The sequence below is a fragment of the Tupaia chinensis genome, unplaced genomic scaffold, assembly GCF_000334495.1.
Source record: "Tupaia chinensis unplaced genomic scaffold, TupChi_1.0 Scaffold000341_1, whole genome shotgun sequence".
Lineage (NCBI taxonomy): Eukaryota > Metazoa > Chordata > Mammalia > Scandentia > Tupaiidae > Tupaia > Tupaia belangeri.
Window position 1 is genome coordinate 2,550,868 of NW_006159835.1, and position 21,691 is coordinate 2,572,558.

A 21,691-nucleotide genomic window follows, 5' to 3' on the forward strand; every position below is an offset into this window, starting at 1 on the left:
TCTCTCTGTCTCTGTCTGTCTGGCGAGCAAACGCGCCCTACAGGAAAAACCTCTAAATAAAAAACAAAAAAGAGAACCACACAGAGCTAATGCCATTAGAATCTCCATACATGTGTGCATGGAGAGGTGGCTGTGGCTGTGGCAGGCCTATTTCTTGTGACAGGGAGAGGACAGGTAAGCAATTCTTACTCTGGTTCCAATGGTTTGACTTTAGGTGAGTTTACTGTGGCTCCTGGTCCAGGTCTGTCTGCTTGGATTCACTTCAGGGCTGCAATGACCCAGTTTCCTTACCTGCAGGAGGCTCAGGTACAGGCTCCACTGGAAGGGGAACCTTCCAACAGGGCCTGCCCCCGGCTCTGGGGCAGGAGGCGCAGTCACAGGACCCATCTGCAGGACAAATTTCCCTGAACAAGTCACAATCCCCCTTGGAGAGCCAGGGCAGGAGCTTGCAGGTGCCTGCAGGGCAAATTGCCCAACAGCAAGGATCTTTTTAACTTTATTTATTTATTTATTTATTTATTTATTTATTCATCTAGAGAGGGACAGAGAGAGAGAGAAAAAAAAAAAAAAAAGTGAGAAAGCAAACTGCTAGGTCCGGGACTTGAACCACAGTTGGCCACGTGTGAGTCCAGTGCCCTTAACCAGCACATCACCTGCCAGCCCCTGGAAGGTTGTTCTATGGAACAAGATATGCTTTCTTTTCCAGGGACTTCCTCTCCAATAGAGCCCTCTGAAACCATCAGTTGGCAAGAACACACTGAAATAAGGTTGCCAAACCACGAAGAGAAAGACCAGATTCATGGTGGGTGCCTTCTCCTTCTCCTTTTCTTCCTCCTCCCCACTCCACTTCTTTTTTGTTTTTGCTATTGGGTGTGTGCATGCACTCATCAGAGAGAAAGAGAGATCCCAGCAGGTGTGTGTGTGTGTGAAATCACCCTCAAGGGGGAGGGCCACGCAGCAACCCCTTCTTCCCCAGTCTTCTCTCCAGATTTTGGGCGTGCAGCACACGCCTTCAGCACAATTTTTCAAGCCACCAGGTTCAGGACTGAAACCATGAGGTTGGCCATATGGGATCCAGCACCTTAACCTCCACACCACCTGCTGTCTTGTGAAGATATTTTCTAACATTCAAATGGGGTTTTCATTAAGGGGAGCATTTGTTTTGTATTTGCTACTTTGGTGGAAGTCACTTACCAAGATTACAAAGCCGCTGCTCTGGGGAAAGGCCCACTCAGCAGGCTGCCCCAGACGGGGAGGCTTAGCCCCATAGGAAACAGGCATTGTGAGTGCCCACACTGAGGAAAAGCTCTCTCAGATTTCTTGCTGCGGGCATTTCTGCCCTTCTGAATCAAGTAACCTGATGAAACCGTCTCCTCATCCACCCTGAGGGCCTCAGGAAATATTTGATTCAGTACTAGTTGATTCAAATACTGGAAAAGCAAACCCCAAACAAGCCGCGATAGCAATCAAGTTTTTGGAACAGTTTTACTTGTAAGCAACCAGCTCCCTGACCTACGTGGAATACAAGCCTTCAGAATAAAGGAAAAGCTCAGCACTCTGCCTCCTGGCCCAGCGTTTCAGGTGATGTTCGGTCAACACGCCTGGACACTCTGCTCCTGCTAACTGGGGAACACATGCTCGGGCAGAGCGGGCTGCCCCGAACAGGAACTGGCAATGAACCAGCTCCCAACAGCTGGGTTTGTTCTCCGCAAGAGTTGCTAAGAGTTGCTTTTTTTGTTGTTGCAACCTTAGTGCCGACATTCAGCTGGAGATCTGAGGCCTTGGCTAAGGCAGGGTTGTGGGATCACAGAAGGGAGCCCAATGGGGCCTCCCCATGGTTAAGGGAGCCAGATCCCACATGACTGACCACACGATTCCATTCCTAGTTCTGGTGGCTTAAAAAACATGCTGGTTTCATATGTGTGCATGCCAAAATCCCAAAAGGAGGGAGAAACGAAGGGATCAGGGTGTGACCATGCCCTGATGAGAGAGGCTTTCTTCCTCCCCTCTCTCTGTCTCTCTGGCAAGTACATGTGCCCTGTGACATAAACAAATGCAAAATTTAAATAATAATAAGAGGAAGGGAATTCAACAGTTTAGAAAAAGAAAACCCTCTCCCAGACAGTGAAAGTGCCTCAAATTTCTCACATCAAAAGTCAGTTTTTGTATTCAGAAGGATGAAAGCCAAAAAGTTTTGGATTCAGAATGTTCTAGAGCCTCCCCAGGCAAGTGGCTTCTTTCTTTAAAAAAAAAAAAAAAAGTTTTTTTTTAGGGTGAGTGCACTTGCCAGAGATAGAGGGAAAGTGAAAAATCACCTCCCACAGGAGATGACCACATTGCAATCCCTTCTCCTCCATTCTCCTTTTGGATTTTAGGCATGCATGCACATGAGCCCAAGATTCAAACCATGCAGCTGGCCATGTAGGATCCAGCCATCTGGTTTTGTTTGTTTGTTTGTTTGTTTTTAAGGTTCTTTGCCATAGATGCATGCATTTGCCAGAGAGAAAAAGCAAGAAATTGCCCCCTTCTCCCCCATTCTCCTCCTAGGATTCTTTTTTTTTTTTTTTTTTTTGGAGAGGTTTTTGCTATAGGGCGCGTGTGCTCGCCAGGAAGACAAAGAGAGACAGAGAGATAGAAAGCGAGCAATCACCCCCTCAGAGGGGATGGCCACGCCACAATCCCTTCTCCTCCATTCTGCTCTTGGGACCTTGGGCATGCACACACACGCGCCTGGCATGAGTTTAAACTGCTGGGTCCAGGACTCAAACCACGGTCGACTACATGGGAATCCAGCAACATAGCCATTATGCTAACTGCTGGTCCCCTCCTCCTAGGATTTGAGGCACGCACACACAAGTGCCTGGCGTAATTTTCAAACCTCCAGGTCTGACACTCTAACCATGGTCAACCAAGTGGGAGTCCACTGCTATAACCACCATGCCACCTACTGACCCCAGGACCCAGCCATCTTAACTACCACACCAGCAGCTGGCCCCACAAGTGGAGTTAGATATGGTGTGGGACCAGACACCCCAAGCCCAGATGACCCCATGTGCATCATCTCCAGGGCTTAACCTGGAATCCTGGCCCAGAGAGGCTGCACACAGTGAACCGAGCCTTCCCTGTCAGCTCCTTCCTCCCTCAGATAGCCACTTGGCTGCTCCCTCACCCCAGTCAGCCTCTGCAAGAGGGACACTTGCTAAGCCATGAATTACCCTATCTGAAACAGCTCAGTACACTGCTCTGTTCTCCCTCACGGCACGGATGACTACTTCCCATTATAATTTATATTTATGTGTCTAATATTTGTCTCCCTAGTTAGAATGTATGGTGCATGGATGGGGACAGTCTTATTTCCAGTCAGGTGGGTCCCTGGGTCTCCAGACAGTGCCAGGCACATAGTAAGAGCTTGTGTTCATTAAGTCTTAAAGTCAGGGTTGAGTCCAACGCCAAGCAGCAGGTATCTCACTGCTCAAACATGGATTCCTCCACGAGCTACGTACTAGAGTGTGCCGTCTTCAGGAGTTGGGGGTATCAGTGGGAGAAAGGGAGATTGCCTGGGGGGGGGACCAGACCCACCCGTTTGTCCGCAGGTGCAGCCACCAGGATTACGCAGTCAGGGCTGCGGGGGTGTTAATTGTAATTTCTCCTCACAGCCACGAGATGGCACCATTGCCCAGAGTTTCTACTCCGAAAGCCAACTATTCCTAGCAGGTAGGCTTGGAATTCCGTGCGCCTTTTTTCTCCCCTCTCCCCCTTCCTTTCTTCCCTACCCCCACCCCTCCTTTTCATACACGGCCTTTCTGGGGGTCGTAAGTAAGAATACAGCAGAAGCCTCTGGTGATAAAGCTCAGAGAGGCAGAGGTCCCCCGAGCTTGATCTGCGGCTGCACCAGGTGCGGCGGCCATGACTGGAAAGGCTGGAGGCACCTGCTCCTCCTCCTCCTCCCTGGCCCAGGTGGGAGGTGGGAGGCTTTCGGCGGCAGTCGCGGGGTCCTCCTCCCTTTACCCTTCCTCTTTCCACACACCACCCCCAGCGAGCTAGTATTGAAAGTGCCTGCCTTCAGATCCATTCTGGGTCATCTCCCGCCCCTTGAGAAACTGTAAACACGCAGAGAATGTCTCCCAGTGGGGTTCTGAGGCCTTTCCCTCCCTGGTATTTCAGCCTAAGGAAAAAGCAATCCGTGGCTTGGGGGTGGGGGCCAAGCTTGCAATAGCTGCGGACCAATCTCCTGGGACCGGGCAGGGCTGCCGGCTAATTCCAGCCGAGGGTCAGGGCTCTGGAGCAGCTCGCAAACAACTTCAAAGCTCTGCCCGGCTGCATCGGAAGGGGCCTGGGGAGAGGTCGGATGTCCCCTTGGCGGCAGACTCCCTGTGGCTTTCAGAAGACCCAGCAACCCTGCAAACGCTGGGGGAAAGGCCTCTCCCAAGTCAGGGTTGACAGAGCCCTAAAGCTGGTTCTTCCTCCAGTACCCCTAGTTTCAAGGCAAAAGTTGGCATCTGGCTTTGTTCTACGTTAGGAGCAGAAGCCAATTTCACCTCTGCAAACAGGCTGGGACTGAGAACCAACGCTCGCCCCAGGAATAACGAGTGCACCCCACTTCCGTTCTGCCGGCTCCTGGACCTGGTTAAACCGTGACACAGCTACTTCACAGGGAATGGTAAGAAATACCAATGGGGAAGGTCACTTAGGGTGATAATTAGGACAATCATTAATGTCTGAGGCCTGAGAGTGACTCATTTATCTCTGATATGCACAGGGATCAAAGGAGGGTATTTAGGGCCTAGAAACAGACCTCCCATTCTTTTCCGGAGATAATAAATAATTAAAAGCTCCCTGACCTCACTTCCTCAACCATCGCTTCCCAGCCCTGTCCTTTGTCTTAACTGTCCCTGTGCAAGTACCAAGCTGCCTCTTGCTTCTCTCCACTCTTCCCCTTCCTTTTTCAGGAATCTCTTTAAAGCAGATAACCTGTCCTCTGCTGACTCTGAGAACCTGGGCTGTGGAGTGAGAGGTAATGACCCTCTGTCCCCAGGGCAGAGCGCGAGGCAGGTGGAAGGCAACCACCCAGGCGGGCTCTCCCTGGGCACTGGCCATCCTTACTTGGATTGGGTGTGCCTGTCAGTGACTGCATAGGCTAGGAACTTGACTGTCACTTAGCTATGTGACCTTGGGCAAGTTGATTAACTTCTTTAAGCCTCAGTTTCTCAATATGCAAAATAGTGAGGTAGGAGACAGGGAGCCCAAAGATATAGACAGGATATAGGCCCCAAATGGAATCACAAAATGGCTGAGTTTTGCAATGGAGGCAGTGGTGGCTCGGTGATTGACCTAGGTGGCTTGACCGAGACTTAAACTAAAGGCTTTTTCCAGGCCCTACCCCATTCCAGGAACAAGACAAGATAATGGCTTTAGTGACCCAAAACTTCAAGACAAAGAATCTCCAGCCCTTGGTACCCACTTCAAAATGAGGAGAATAATTAGACCCCTCCAGCATGTGCCCCTCCGCACCAGGAGGGGAATGCATGCACAAGCCCCACCTAGAACAAATCCAGGCAAACATCTTCCTGACCCAAATTAAAAAAAACCCTTGCCACAGTTCTTCCTTGGCTAGCCATTTTCCGAGACCCCTCCCTTCTTAGGAGCTCTGTTTTTCCTTCCCTCTCATTTAATAAACTCCCGCTTTGTTAATAAGCTCCCCACTTTACTATACCTACTCTGAGTCCACGACGCTAATTCTTCCTGAGCGTGAGACAAGAACCAGTGTCTCACTGCAAGTGTGGGCTTGATCACCCCTGCGTGTGGGCTTTATCCCAGCATCAAAGGCAGCCTTAGGAGGAGGACAAGTCAATATGGGTAATAAAAGCATCAAAGGCTGCCTTATGAGAACAAGATAAGATAAGATACATAAAGTACAGGCCAGAAAGTGAAGCAGGTGAGACTCCATCTTAAAGGAGAGACTCCATCTTGGAGGAGTGTCTCCATTATAAACTGTTAAATTCCTATGACTAACTCAGGGCTGATAGCTGTCTAAGGTTTCTGCCCTCCAGCAAACTTATTGCCCCTCCCTGGAGCTACAGGGTAACCTGAAAACCTTGGGTGGGTTAGTACTTTGAAGAGATTGGTACCTTAGATTTTCTGCTTCTCTGACTCCTTCCTTTGAAGCTGTGTAGGGCGGGATCTGAGCCCAATTCCCCCATAAAAGACCATGTCTAACCCCCGTCAGGTCAGAGATTTTGAGTGTTAACTCCTCTGTGCCCACCAATGCAATAAACAGTTCTCCTAATCTCTCTGAGTGCTGCTTTCCATTCCTCGGTATCTGGTTTTCTGCAACAAAAGTAGCAAGGAGGTTAAGGCACTGGATCCCACATGGCAGTCTGCATAATTCGAGTCCCGGATCCTGCAGCTTGAAAAATACACAGTGTGCGTGTGCTTGCATGCCCAGAATGCCAAGAGGAGAAGGGATTGTGGTGTGGCCATCCACCCGGGGGATGATTTCTCACTTTCTACCTCCCTGTCTCTCTCCAGCAAGTACACTTGCCCCATGACAAAAATCTAAAAAAAAGGTAAAGTGCTTAGAACAGATACAAAATGATGGTGGCTACATTTGTCTACCTCAAAATCCTCCTTTTCTTTCTAAGAACTTGGGGCTGAGGTTCAAACTGAGTCCTCCATGTTCTGTTGTGGCTTCTGGAGATGCTGAGGTGAGGATGTAGTTTAAACACACACACACACACCCCATCAAGGACGATTATTATAACCGGAATCAGATCACACGAGAGAGATCTTCAGCCTTACAGGTGCCATGGTCATGGTTTCTTGATGGTGGCACTCTTAATATTTTAGACCAGATCATGCTTGGTTGTGGGGACTGTCCTGTGCATTTTAGAATGTGTAGCAACCTCTCTGGTCTCAGCACACTAAATGTCAGTAGCAGCCCTTCTAGTCATGACGATCGAAAATGTCACTAGACATTGCCAAGTGTCCTAGGGGCTAAATTGCCCTGGGTTGCAAAGCTCTGCTCCAGGAAGATGAGGTAGGGGCATCCCCGCAGTGGTCAGGCCGACCCTCAGGGTTGGGTCAGGTTGGCCTTCTTGGAAGGTGAGCTCTCATGGTTTTTCCTGGTAAGGCTGTAGTCCAGCTTCCTCAGGAGGTGATGGCCTGCTTAGACATGGACTCCTGGATTCACCGTAGCCTGAACCAGCCCCAGGAGCCAAGGAACAGTCCCCCAGCAGCATGGAATGCTCACCGGGTCAATGGACAAGATGGACACAGGGTCAGTTCTCATCTCGGAGCAGAGCACACAGCCAGGCTGCCTCTGCCACTCACTGTGTGACCTTGGGCAAATCGCTTGACCTCTCTGTGCTCCAGGATTATTATCTGTAAAATAAGGACACTAGTAACAGTTACATCAAAAGGTTATTATGAAAATCAAATGGTTTCTGATCTGTAAAGTGCTTCAAACAGAGCACATAGTCAATGCTACGTGCCAGAACCCAAACAGGAGTTGCTACAGACCAGAAAACGTCTGCTGTGGCCAAAAGTCTAGCAGACATATTTCTGCAGGTCCCTGCCCATCTGCACCAAGGGCAGGGGAGAGTGGAGTGGATGATGGGGGTTGTAAATCCTTAGATTATTTCCCCTAAAAAGGTTGTTGTTCTTAGGGAAAGTTCATTTGAACTGAGAGAAAATTCAGAGCAAAGGGCTCCAAAAAGTTCCACTAAATAGCCCCTGGGGATTTCTTTAATTCCAGAGTGGTAAGAGGAAAAACTTTTCCTCTATCCATTTAGTTTTGAGCAGGATTTCTTCCATTAGAACTGACTGGTGATGGATTAACAGGAGAAAAGACAAGGTCATTAACACCTGGGAGCATCAGTAATGAGCCCCTTTAAATAAATAGCCAAAGATAAAAGTTCATATACTGTCTTAATGGAAGGGGAGGTGGGTGCTATGGGACTTCAAAGAACAGAAGGTTCTGGTGAGGCAGTTTGCATAGTGTTTCTGGAATGCATCAGTGCCCAAGGCCAGTCTTCTCTGACTGGAGACTTAATCAAATAGGGGAAGTTCAGTTAAGGATTTCTTTCTGCACCTGCTGTTGGGATTTTGGTCCCACAAAGGGAAGTACTTTAGGAGGGAGAAGGAGTGAGGGAAAGAACACGAAGTGAATGGCTGTGACCTTTTGGAAGCCCTAATATTTCCTGTCTGGCAGAGGAGGTGAATCTCTAGCCTGGAAGCCTCCCCGAAGACATAGCAGGAAAAACTTAGAGATGCCAAGTGCTTTGTGCCAGTTATCTATCACTCGGTAACAAATTACCCTAAAACTTCGCAGCTTCAACATTCATCATCTCTAACCGTATCTGAGAGTTGGAATGGTTCTGGCTCAGGATCTCTCCTGAGGTTTCATTCAAGGGACCAGCCAGGGCCACTGTTCTGGGAGGACTTGACTAGGCTGAAGGACCCGCATCCAAGATGGCTTCTCACATGGCTGTGGGCAAAAGGCCTCAGTTCCTGACCATGAGGCCCTCCAAGAGAGCTGCGTGAATGACTGCACAGCCTGGCAGCTGGCTTCTTGTAAAGTGAGCAGCCTGAGGCAGAAACTAAGGCAGATATCATAATGTCTTTTCTCAGCCAGTTTCGAAGGCATATACATCACTTCTGCTATTTATGACCAACCCTGACACAGTGTGGGAGAGGAGTATACACGGGCAAGGAAACCAGGAGATGTGGGTCACTGGGCATGTTCTGAGAGGCTTGGCTACGACAGGCTTTCAGTTCTCCCCTGAGAAGAACACTCCCCTAGGGACTGTCCCAGGTATCAGCTAGGCTCAGCCACATCCTTGCAGAGGCTGAAGACCCAAGGGGCTGGGGTGGGATTTGGTGCTGCTACTCACTACCTCAGCCTGGTCTCGCTGACGAACACACCCACTCAGAATAGGGTGAGTCATCCCAGCTGCAGTGGCGCTTACTGCTAAGATGCTGCTGCCCTAAGTATGAGACTACAGGGAAGACCTGGGTTGGATTCCTGGTCCAACATGAAGACTGAGTGGGAACCAGCAGTTAGCGTAATGGCTATGTTGCTGGACTCCCACGTAGTCAACCGCGGTTCGTGTCCCGGACCCGGTGGCTTAAAACTCACGCCGGGCACGTGTGCGTGCGTGCCCAAGATCCCGAGAGGAGAATGGAGGAGAAGGGATTGCGGCGTGACCATCCCCCCTGGGGGGTGATTTCTCGCTTTCTGTCTCTATGTCTCTCTCTGTCTGTCTGGCGAGCGCACGCGCCCTACAGTGAAAATCTCTCCAAAAAAAAAAAAAAACATGAAGGCTGAGTAAGCGGGCATGCACCTGTCACCCTGTAACTCGGGAGGCACAAGGCTGGCCTGGGGGATACAGTGGGACCCTATCTGAAAAAGAGTCAGGTTTATTGGCTCCTGAGGCAGCTGGTAGACTGAGGCAGGAGGATAACAACAGGAGACCTGTCTTAAAAAAAAAAAATGAAAAAAAGAGAAAAAGAGGATGGGGTGCATCATTCTGTTGTGGTTTATTTCAAAGCACAAATTTGAGTGACCTAGGCCCAGAGAGGAAGCAGCGTTTGGAATTATAGTGAAGAGTTTTTCCATTGGTCTGGTCAAAAAAGGTGTGGAAGCAGGGGATGGGGCTTGTAGGTTATAGGTGGGTTGTACAGTTTTTAGAGTGCTGATTGGAAAACAAAGGTTGCTGAGATCAGAAAGGAATGTACTTTAACAGCAATAAGGAGCTTAGCCTATGTCACAAAGATACTCCAATACTATGCCAGGGACAGAAGGTAAGAAGAATCCTGTTACCAATGGGTCAAAATGGTCTGCTAATGTTTGTGGGCATGACTCCCTCTAGGCCCTCTGGAAAGGATTTTGGAAAAATGGAAAAAAGCAGTCAGACTTCTATCTGCAATCCCCACGTGCACTGACCGCGTGGGCCTCGGTTTCAGTAGAGACTGAGAAATGAACCTTCACCCCCAAAGTGAGAACACTGGGGAAACATGTGGTTGCAAACGGGTGGCCCAAGGTTTCAGAACACGGAGCCTCCTGGGCTGGGGCAGTGACTGCAGGCTTCTGAGAGGGGACAGGTCTCGAGTTACCACCTAGAACCCAGGGCCCTTCTGGGCCCCAAATCCAGTCATGATGAACTACTGACAGCCTCCTGGTGCCTCGCGCTGTTTAGGCCTCCCAGCCACGGCACACGCTCTTGTCTCCAGCAGGAACACCTCTCCCCTTCTTGTCGACTCCATTGGTCCTTCTGACTCAGCTCAAGAAGCACCATCTCCCAGAAGCCCTCTCTGATGCCTCCCATCTGATGTGGCTGCCTGCTTCTATGGTTCCAAAGCCCCCTGGCCGCTCAAGAGTGTCATGCTTAGCCATGCTCACTGCTTGCCCCTGCTAGACTCCTTTCCTCAAGGGTAGACAACAATGTCAGAAGTGCCTACCCAGAGCCTGGCGTGTACTCAGCATTGAATATGTGTTTGTAGAAAGAAAAGAGGGAGGAAACAGGAAGGCGAGAAGAAGGATGGATTCCAGAGACAGCAACTCATCATCTATCCTTCTCCCTGGCAGTCCCCAACAGCACGGCTTCAAGAGAAAACGGAGCTGCTGGCTGAACTGCACCCTCTGTCACAGGGAAAATAAGCCGGACAGTTCTGGGCGTGCCAGGTGTCACGCTGGTTGGTCCTGAGGGTAGGTGTTTGTTCCCAGGGCATCCTGACTTTGCTGGGCCCTGAGATTAATGACAGGCTGAAAGCACTGTGGGACGTGGTGACACCGTCTATGGGAAAATCTTGTGACCCAGATATTCCCTGAGGGTAGTCAGCAGTGCCTCAAGAAGGCTGAATGTCACCATGATTATTAAAGCCACCTAGGGCCATCATGTGAAGTGACCCCAGAATAACACCAGCCAGCAGGAGAGAACCCAAGGAAACAGCTTCCCCTGGAGCTGCCCGCAGCCACACTGCACCCACTCCTGAGTGATCCCTGGCTCTGCAGCTTTGGGTCACATATTAGACCTCGGGATATTCACAGACACGTTCTCTTTCCACAGGAGTTAAATATTAGCCGACATTTCATTTAGGCTTGCTCTTCTGTTGGCAGAGACCTCGTACGCTCAGATTGAGTTAGGCATGCTCCCTCATTCAAGGCATGGCATCTTTGTTAGTGCATACAGGGCTCACTTTTATCCTATTTGTGTTTTAAGAGGTTTTTGCTATAGGGCATGTTAATTTACCAGAGGGGCAGAGACAGAAAGTGAGAAATCACCCCCCACGGAGGGTGGCCATACTATAATCCCTTCTCTTCCGTTCTCCTTTCGGGATTTTGGGCAGGCACACACACACACATGCACCTAACGTGAGTTTCACGTCACCAGGTTTATCTAACCTACTTATTTTTTGACCCTTCACCCTATCTCCCCAATTTTCTCCTCTCACCTTAGGATCCATTCCTGTGCTTTCCTTTGAAGCTTATCTTTTTACATTTTTAAAAACATATATAAAGAGGTTGACCTTAGGATGCCCGCGCTCACCAGAGAGAGAGAAATAAGGAAAGTGAGCAATCACCCCCCTCAGGGGGGATGACCACGCCACAATCCCTTCTTCTCCATTCTTCTCCCAGGATATTGGACATACACACACACACACACACACACACACACACAGCATGATTTTCAAGTCACTGGGTCCAGGATTTGAACCACAGTGAACCATTGGGAGTCCAGCAACATAACCACTATGCCATCTACTGGCCCTGCTAGTTTCTACTTTAAATTTCTTCCATGAGAGACACTCAACAGAGTCTTCATGCTTTGACCCACTCCCATCCTCAGCTAGCCCGGACCACAGGCTTGTGCAGCCGGGGTGCACAGGGAGATCTCCAGACGGGATGCAGGAGCTTCCATGTGGTGTGGAATCAGGGTGTGCCCTTTGTGCTGCCTCTGCCAGCGCCCCCTTCCTGTGGTTTTGTGTGTCCTCCCAGTCTATATTTCTATTTACACCCAGGCTAGATACTGGTATCATTTTGTACATATTTTTTTAAATGCATGTTGTCTTTCCATATACATCTCATACTGGTTCTCACCTGTCTAAAGTGAGGTGTTTGAGGTTTCTCCAAGTTGGTATGAGTGCACAAGGGCCAGAGCATTCCTTTCATCTGCTGAACAGCACTCATCCTTTGCATATAATGGATTTTTTCTCTTTACTTTCCTATTAATAAATGTTTAGGGACCAGCAGTTAGCGTACTGGCTATGTCGCTGGACTCCCATTAGTCGACTGCAGTTCAAGTCCCGGACCCGGTGGCTTAAACTCACACCAGGCATGTGTGTGTGCATGCCCAAGATCTGGAGAGGAAAATGGAGAAGGGATTTTGATGTGGCCATCGCCCCTGAAGGGTGATTTCTTGCTTTCTATCTCTCTGTCTTTCTGGTGAGTGCACACACCCTATAGCAAAAACCTCTCCAAAAAAAAAAAAAAAGTCTAAGTGTCTTCAGATATTTTCCATTATTGACAATTCTACAATGAACCCATTCTTGCATGTCTTGCTGGGGCCTGGGGTAGAGTTTCTCTGGACTTAGAATCCAGGAGTGAGATTGGAAGATCTTTCTGGATTCAGTTTCCCTTAACACTTCCAGACCCTTGCCAGAGAGGTTATCCCACTAACTTTTGTAGACAGTCCCTATTTTCCTTCAGCATTGGCCCTACTTGGTTTCATCTATTTTTCAATACTTGCTATTCTATAGGTATAAGATCTGCACCTATTAAGTCGTCAGGAAAGTCATGATGCATTATTTTGCATAGAAATATGTCCTGACTTCCCCAGTGACCTAATACATCTGCACCAAATTTCCCCTGGGTTTTCCTTCCTATCCTCATTGCTTTTGTTTTTTGGTTTTTTTTTTTTTTTAGAGAGATATTTTTGGTATAGGGCACGTGTGCTTGCCAGAGAGACAGAGAGAGAAAGAGACAGAAAGCAAGAAATCACCCCTCGGGGGGATGGCCACACCACAGTCCCTTCTCTTCCATTCTCCTCTTGGGATCTTGGGCACACACACACATGCACCTGGTGTGAGTTTCAAGTCACTGGCAAACTGTGGTTGGCCATGTGGGAATCCAGTGACATACTACTATGCCATCTGTAAGCCCCCCCCATCCCCATTTAAAGTATCATTTTGTTCAGTTCTGCCTCCTTCAGGGAAGGCACATTATGGCAGAAAGCTGTGGGCAGAGGAGGGTCTGTTTCTGGCTTTTGAGTTTCCAAATCCTGAACTCTGGAGGGATCAAAAGGACTCACGGCACAGAAACAAGAGCTGGGTGAGAGTCATCATGAGAAAGAGGAGACCAAGGCTAGAAGGACAGTGAGGACAGTGAGTTCCTATCCAGATTGTACCTGGACGGCCTCTAGGCCGAGGCTCAAAAGCACAAACTGGCCACTGCGATGTGGAAGCCTGGCCTGGTGTTACCAGATCTTGCCTTTTTTTTTTTTTTTTAAGAGAACCCCTAAATCATAATTTTTTATTTGAAAGCTCTACTTTTAAAAAGTTATTATAGGGCCAACAGGTGGCATGGTGGTTAAGGCGCTAGACTTCCATGTGACTGACCAGTTTGATCTGGCGACTTGCTTTCTCAGTTTCCCTCTCTCTCTGTCTCTCTCTGTTCAATTTAAAAAATAATAATGATTATGATGAATAAAAAATGTTAAAGTTATTATACAAAACTTGTCACATATTTTGAAATAAACATAAGAATATAATGAACCCCACTGACTCACCACCAAGTTTCAGTAACTATTGATTACAATTTCGTTCATTTATAACCCCACCTACTCCCTTTCATCCTCAATTATTTTGAAGTAAATCCCAGACTCATCATTTTATTTGTAAAGATAGAACTCTTGTTTCTCACCATGACACAATGTCATACTTAAATAAAATCTCAATTTTTTCTTTTTTTTAGAGAGGTTTTTGCTATAGGGCGTGTGCGCTCGCCAGACATAGAGAGAGAGACAGAGAGACAGAAAGCGAGAAATCACCCCCCAGCAGGGATGGCCACGCTGCAATCCCTTCTTCTTCATTCTCTTCTCAGGATCTTGGGCACGCACGCACACGCGCCCGGAGTGAGTTTGAGCCACCAGGTCTGGGACTCAAACTGTGGTCGACTACATGGGAGTCCAGCGACACAGCCATTATGCCAACTGCTGATTCCAAAATCTCAATATTTTTAAAACAGTAAATAATAGCCTGTGTTAAAATTTACAGTTTTATCATGAAATGTTTATTTTATATATATATGTGTGTATATATATATTCACCCTGCAGGGAGAATGACCATGCTGCAATCCTTCTCTTCCATTCTCCACCTGGGATTTTGGGCATGCATGCACGCATGATGGCATGAGTTTCCAAGCCACCTGATCTGGGACTTGAACGGTGGTCGGTCACGTAGGAGTCCAGTGTCTTAACCACTACGCCACCTGCTAGCCCCATATTGTTTTATTTTTTACAGTTTGAAATAGGATCCAAACATGGTCCACACATGAAGAATGACTAATAATATAACAGTTAAAGTCTCCCTTAATCTGCGGGCTTAGTCCTCCCCTCTTGCGCCCTCATTTCTGCCCTAACTGTGTTACGCTAAAGAAACGAGGTCCTCTGTTCTGTGGAGTTTCCCACAGTTTCAATGTTCCTGGTGTCATTTAACATGCTCTTCTGTCTTCTGCATTTCCTGTAAATTGGTATTTAGATATGAAAACTGAAGCTCTGATGTAAAAAACAACGTTCATATATTTTTCAAAAGAATCTGTAAACACTGTCTGAGCCAAATGACATCCCTCCTGGATCTGCCCGGCATGCCATTTTTTTGCTGCCTCTGGCTTAAATGTTATGGATCACAGAGAAAAGGGCTTCAGGGCCTTGTGCCCTAGGCTGAAATCCTGGAAGAGACCAAAATCTCAACAGGGCGGACCAGAGCCTGCGGAGGACGGAGGACGGGAGCACTACGCCTCACTTTCCAGACGAAATCCCACTTAGCAGTAAGACCCCAGAGGAGGAGGGCGGGTGTGCAGAGACAGGGCAGCCACAGAGGCCTGTCCCGCCTCACAGAGAGATCCACAGGCTCCTGTGAACACCCAGAAGAAGTGTCCAGCCCTGAGGGGCCCTGTGTCTCCATAGCAACCCAGGAGCATCTGCCATTCCACCCCAACCCCAAGTGACTCCTCCAGAAACCAGACAATCTAAGGAAAGGATGTGGGCACAAAGTGGCTGGGAAGTTTGGGACACCCTGACAGAATGGGGCCTATACATGAGTTGAGATACATTAAGAAAAAATAGATGGAGACCAGCAGGTGGCGTGGTGTTTAAGGCGCTGGACACTCCCACATGGTGGACCAGGGTGGCTTGCTTTCTCATTTCCTCTCTCTCATTTTATTCTCCCCCTCTGTCTTTCTCTGGTCAAACTAAACAATGAATGAATTGTTAGGCCGAATTAGCATAATCACCACCATGTTAGGGAATGCTGGGGCAAGTTAGCTTAATCGCTACACTGTTGAGTCTTCAGGGACCGAGCCCACTTTGTTAGGGCCTCAACGACAACGGAAACCAGGAGTCTGGGAACTTTCAGATAAGTGGAAAACGGGAGGGCCCAGCACCTCTGAGGCAAGGTCATCCAAACCCTTAGCTGAGAGCCCTTATCTAGACCTGAGCAGGGGGTGAAAACTGGACCCTCGTTTCTCATACCCCCTTCCTTTGTATGTTACAGTCTAGAAAACATCCTGAACTGTAAAAGATCCCTTTATCTTAGGTACGGGGTCCTTGTAAAGGCCTGCTGCGACGGGCTGAAACTTGGACCCCAGCTAGCTGGAAAAATAAAAGCCTCTTTTGCAGTTGCACTGTCATTGTCTTTTCTGTGTCTCCATCAGTTAGACCAATCTCTGGACCCTTACAGAATGAGTAAATAAAATAAAATAAATTATAAAAAAAAAAAAAAAAGAAAAAATAGAGACGCTCCTATGCCTTCCTCATGTGAGTGTGGGCTGAAATTTGTGCCGGGACAGCTTCCTGGGATCCCTTAGAGCCCCCTTGCAGTGAGACACAGAGGCCAGCAGGGGTACCCTACCCGTGGAAGAACTGCAAAGAAAGGAGGGGGAGGGACTCTCAGAGGTCACAAATAGTTCAGGAAATTCTCCTTTTTCCTTCTCCTGTTTATTTTTATTTTTTTTTTTTTAAGAAATTTTTGCTATAGGGTGCGTGTGCTCACCAGAGAGACAGAGAAAGACAGAGACACAGAAAGTGAGAAATCATCCCCCAGGGGAGATGGCCATGCTGCAATCCTTTTTCCTCCAGTCTCCTCTCAGGATCTTGGACACGCACACAAACACACCCGGCATGAGTTTTAAGCTGCAGGGCCCAGGACTCCAAGTGCAGTCGACTACATGGTAGTCCAGTGACATAACCATTATGACATTTGCTAGTCCCTTTCCTGTTTGATTTTGATCAAAATATTTGCCTAATTTTCTGGGTTTTGTTCTTTTCTTTGGGACCAGCAGATGATGTAATGGCTATGTGGCTGGACTCCTATGTGGTCAATCACAGTTCGAGTCCCAGACCCAGCGGCTTAAACTCACACTGGGTGCATGTGCGTGCATGCCCAAGATCCCTGGAGGAGGATAAAGGAGAAGGGATTACAGTGTGGCCATCCCCCTGGGGGGCTATTTCTTGCTTTCTATCTCTCTGTCTCTCTCTGTCTTTTTGGCAAACACATGCACCCTATAGCAAAAAACCTTTCCAAAACAAACAAACAAAAACCTTGAGTATACCTGTTATAATTAATTTACTAAAACTTTTTAAAAATTTTGGTTTTGGGGCTAGCAGGTGGCATGGTGGTTAGAGTGGCTGGACTCCCACATGACTGACTGCGATTTGGGTCCCAGACCTGGCAACTTGTTTTCTCACTTTCCTTCTCTCTGTGTCTCTCTGTTCAACTTCAAAAATAAAATTAATTAATTAATTAAATAATTAAATTTAATGATGGCAATGAATAAAACTAAATAAAAAACAATTCCTTAAAAAAAAAATTTTTTTTTGGTTTTCAACCTGAACTGAAGCACTTTTGTTTTCAGAGAATTTTCACAATATTCATTTACTACTAGCTTTAGTCATTTCCTGGTTTCTTATTTTGTTTAAATTTTTATGTTTCCTTGTCTTTTTTCTATTATGTCTTTCTCTTATTTGTATCTCATAAGTAAATACATGTGGTCACATTGTTTCAGCATAATGGGCAATTAAAACAAACAATGAACATTTTCTTTTCTATATTTAGTCCTAACTAATAACAATCATAGTTTTCAACTCTCCTCTCTGAGAAAAAAAATTGCATTTACTGTCTACTAAACAAAAATATTTGAAAGGATGAAAAAGGCCAGCCATAGTGGCACAAGGAGACACAACTTTCTGCAGTGTTGGAGCCAGGTGGGAAAGTCCCGGGTTCACGTCCCGAGGGCTCCACGTACATGCTGGGCATGCATGTGTGTACCTGTGAGCCTGGCTGGCTGAGGCTAGGGGTGAATCGTGGCATGAGGACCTTGTTGGGGGGTACCTTCCTCCCCCCACTCTTTCTCCCTTTCTCTCTCTCCTCCCTCTCTCTCTTTCTCTTCCTCTCATGGAAGAAATAAACTTGGGCCAGCCCTGCAGCTTAGTAGTTAAGAGCAGGCTCCCACATGGCCAACTGCTGTTCAAATACTGGCCCTGGCAGCCTGAAAAACACCATGTGAGTGTGCATGCATGCCCCAAATCCAGTCAGAATGGAGATACGGAAGAGAAGGGATTGTGGCATGACCACAGTCCATTGAGGGGTGCTTTCTCCCTTTCCCCCTTTCCTTCTCTCTCTTTGGTGAACATACATATCTTCTGGCAATTAAATGGGAAAAAAAAGAAACTTAAAAAAAAAAGGAAATAATAAGGTCATATAATAAAAAAGACACATTACTCTGAATAAAAAAGCATTAAGAATGTTGAATATATAAGATCCAGGAAAATAGCTACAAAATACATAAAACAAAAAATTGGTAGAAACACAAGGAAATTTCATTTTAGAAAAACAATTGTAGTAAAAAAAATTTTTTAAGAGTTTTTTTGCCATAGGACACATACGCTAGCCGGAAAGACAGAGAGATAGAAAGCAAGGAATCACCCCCTGGGGGGATGGCCATACCGCAATCCCTTCTCCTCCATTTTCCTCTCAGGATCTTGGGCACGCACGCACATGTACCTGGCATAAATTTTAAGCCACCAGGTTCTGGATTCAAACTATGGTTAGCCATGTGGGAGCTCAGCAATGTAACCATTATGCCATCTGCTGGTCCTCATTAAATAAAAAGAAATTTGTTCTTGGTTTATCTCCTTCATGAGAAAGAGAGAGACAGGAAGAAAGAGACAGACAGACAATCATACACACACATCCATAGGACTCTTGATGCTGTGATTCACCCTCAGTGCCCGCCAGTGCAGTTCAGAGGCATGTGTGCATAACCAGCATACACAGGGAGGCCCGGGATACAAACAGCGAACTTCTCATGTGAGTCTGGCGTGTCAAGAGTGTTATACTACTGTGCCACCAGTTGGCCCGTATAGTAAGTAAGTTTAATGTCCTAGTCTCAGGCTTGAATTTAGCTAAATAATAATAGAAACCCAACAGAGCAGCTTAATCAAATGCAGTTTTCCCCATGTAACAAGAAGTCTAGTAGAAGGTCCCTGGGGCCCGTGCAAAGGTTGCAGAAGTTTTCAAGTTACTCGTGTGTCTCCTAACTTCATGCTGTTACAGTGTGCTGTGCCTAGCCTCATTGTACAAGATGGCCACTTTGCCTCCAGACATTGACTCTGCGTTCTAGGCAGGAAGAAAGGGAAACAATGCAAGCCAGCTAAATTAGTCTCTCTCAATTAAGAAAAGAACATATTTTCTGGAAACTTCACCTAATAGTCTGTCTTTCAAATCTCATTGGCCCTCAAGTAGGTTATATGACTTCTTTTGGTTGCAAGTGAATTTTTTTTTAACATGGATGCATTGCTATCCTAACAAAATTAGAGTTATCTTAGTAAGAAAAGTGGAAAGATATGTATTGGATGATATAGCAAGTGACAGCATTAGGGCTATTTGTGTGCCCACTTCCCATTCATAAGTTGAAGCCCAGCCTGCAGTTTGCTGGTATTTAGAGGTGCTATCTTTGGAGGCAATTGGCTTTAAATTAAGGTCATGAAGGCAGGACTCTCATGATGGGATTAGTGCACTTTGAAAAGAGGCAGAGAAAGAGAGATCTAAGAGCATACCCATAGCAAGTGATGTCACAGTGAGAGGGCAGCTGTCTGCCAGTCAGGAGGTGAGCCTCCACCAAACAGCACATCTGCCAGCATCCTGATCTTGGACTTCCCAGCCTCAGCACTGTGCCATCTAAGTGCCTGTTGTCTAAGCCACCCAGTCAATGGTATGTTGTTCCAGTAACCCAAGCTGAGACAACCAGCAAGGAAAAAAAAAAAAAAAAAGGCAGTACAGTGGAGACATGAAGACCATGGAAGTAGACTCTAGTCCCAGTCCTTGCTCACTGTATGACCCGCCCTCCAAGTCGTATATACCAAGAGTATGCAAGGGGGCGGATGGTTATGTCTACCTTGTAGGATTGTTGGAAAGACTATATTGATTGCCTCAGTCTGGAGTTCAAACTCAGTCAATAGCGGTTATGCACATCCACTAGAATAGCTCTAGGAACTGTGGCTGCTTTGCTTTAAATGAAGCAACCACCCATGGCATGTGGTTAAGGCAGCTGGATCACACATGGTTGACTGTACATTCAAGTCAGTGGCCTGAAAAAACATGCAGGGTACATTTGAGTGCATGCCCAAATTCCCAACAAAAGGGAGCAATGGAGAAGAAGGGACCATGCCATGACCATGCCATGACCATGATCATGCCATGACCATGCCCCTCAGGAGGTGCCTTCTCACCCTCCCACTCCTTGTCTCTTTCTGGTAAACACGTACCTTCTCACCTGGGGGGATGTGGCAGAGACTGCTGGTTGCCCACCCACTATCTAGGTTCCCCTTCTTCCTTGGTTAATGGAACTGTGACTTTGTTCAGGGTGGTAATGCACCCAACTAAAATATGACATTTCCCAGCATTCCTTGCAACAAGGACTGGTCATGTGGCCTATGGTTAATGAGCGGGAAAAAGCAAAGTAGGACATCCAGGAAGATTTCTCCAGGAAGCCAATTCAGCTGGGAAGGTGCTTTTTCTGTCCTTTCACCCTTTCTTTCCTGTTCTAGGAGTGCAGATGTGGTGGCTAAACTTCAACAGTCAATCCTGAGACTGGCAAGGAAAAAGAGGGAAGGAAAGAAAGAGGTGTCTGATGACTCTGTGGAGCCATTATTCCAGGCCTAGACAGGCTTTCCCCACTGCAGTGCATGGAACTGTAGTGGTTGCAATCTCAGCCCAGACACGTGAGTGACTGAGACGTCGATGGTCTCAGTTTCCCCTGATGCATCAAAACCTCAATTACCCCATTCCACAAGGTGTCCTGAACTTCACATGGCCACATGAGTTCTGCTTCCTTCCTCTGGACATTTCCAGATGAATTACTTTCCAAAGTTTTCTCCCACTTCCCAAGTTATAGTTTAATATTGGTTAAAGTTGGGACTTATACACTATAAAAAAAAGTTATTTTCATTCTTATGTTCAAGTGTTATTGGCATTTACTTTTGTGCTCTATTTTCTTATTTTTACATTTTTATATACTGGTTGGCATCTCCTTTCCCAATTCAAATGTCATTGAATTTTGGATTCACTTTTCAAATATTTATCTCTGGGTTTTATTTATTGAGTTCATTAAAATTATTTTTCATTTTCAAAATTATTTCCTGCTCCTATGGCCATAATTTTCTTATTTTTTTTGAAGAATTGTTTAATTAATTAATTAATTGCTAAAATTTGACCAGAGAGAGAGAGAGGGAGAGGGAAAGTGAGAAAGCAAGCTGCTAGGTCCAGGACTTGAATCGTGGTCGGTCATGTGGGAGTCTAGCACCCTAACCACCATCCCACCTGCCAGCTCCAAGGCCATAATTCTCTTCTTCTTTACTATGGATTATCTTCTCATTCTTCTTCTAATATCTTAAGTTGAATTCTTTCCACAATATTCTCTCTCTCTCTCTCTTTTTTTTTTTTTTTTTTTTTTTTTTTTTGCTATAGGGCATCTGTGCTCGCTGGAGAGACAGAGAGACAAAAAGCAAGAAGTCACCCCCCCGAGGGTGACCACGCTGCGATCCCTTCCCCTCCAATCTCCTCTCGGGATTTTGGGTGCACATGCACACATGCCCAGTGTGAATTTAAGCCTCCAGGTCCAGGACTGGAACCACGGTCGACTGCATGGGAGACTAGCGACATAATCATTACTCCATTCGCTGGTCCCACAACATTCTCTTTTTATTAACCACCAAAAAAAAAAAATTTTAATCATAAAACTTCCTGAAAGTACTACTCTGAGTACATTCCACAGAGATGTCTGTGGCATGCTTTAACCATCATTGTTTTCTGAGTAAACTCCTTTTGTGTTCTTAATTTCCTTCCCAATTTCATTGTTGATTCAGTAAGTATTTTTAAATTTCCAAGTAGTTGGTTTATTTTTATTTGCTTTGTTAA

At 46.7% G+C, this 21,691-nt stretch overlaps 1 long non-coding RNA gene across 1 annotated transcript; it reads left to right on the top strand.

Annotated features, from left to right (window-relative positions):
- The first annotated feature begins 712 nt into the window (after positions 1 to 712).
- Positions 713 to 20,567, top strand: LOC102470011 (uncharacterized). The gene is made up of 4 exons (XR_335110.3): positions 713 to 802; positions 3,657 to 3,714; positions 4,520 to 4,660; positions 20,323 to 20,567. It is a non-coding gene; the product is annotated as an uncharacterized LOC102470011 (long non-coding RNA).
- The last annotated feature ends 1,124 nt before the right edge of the window (positions 20,568 to 21,691 follow it).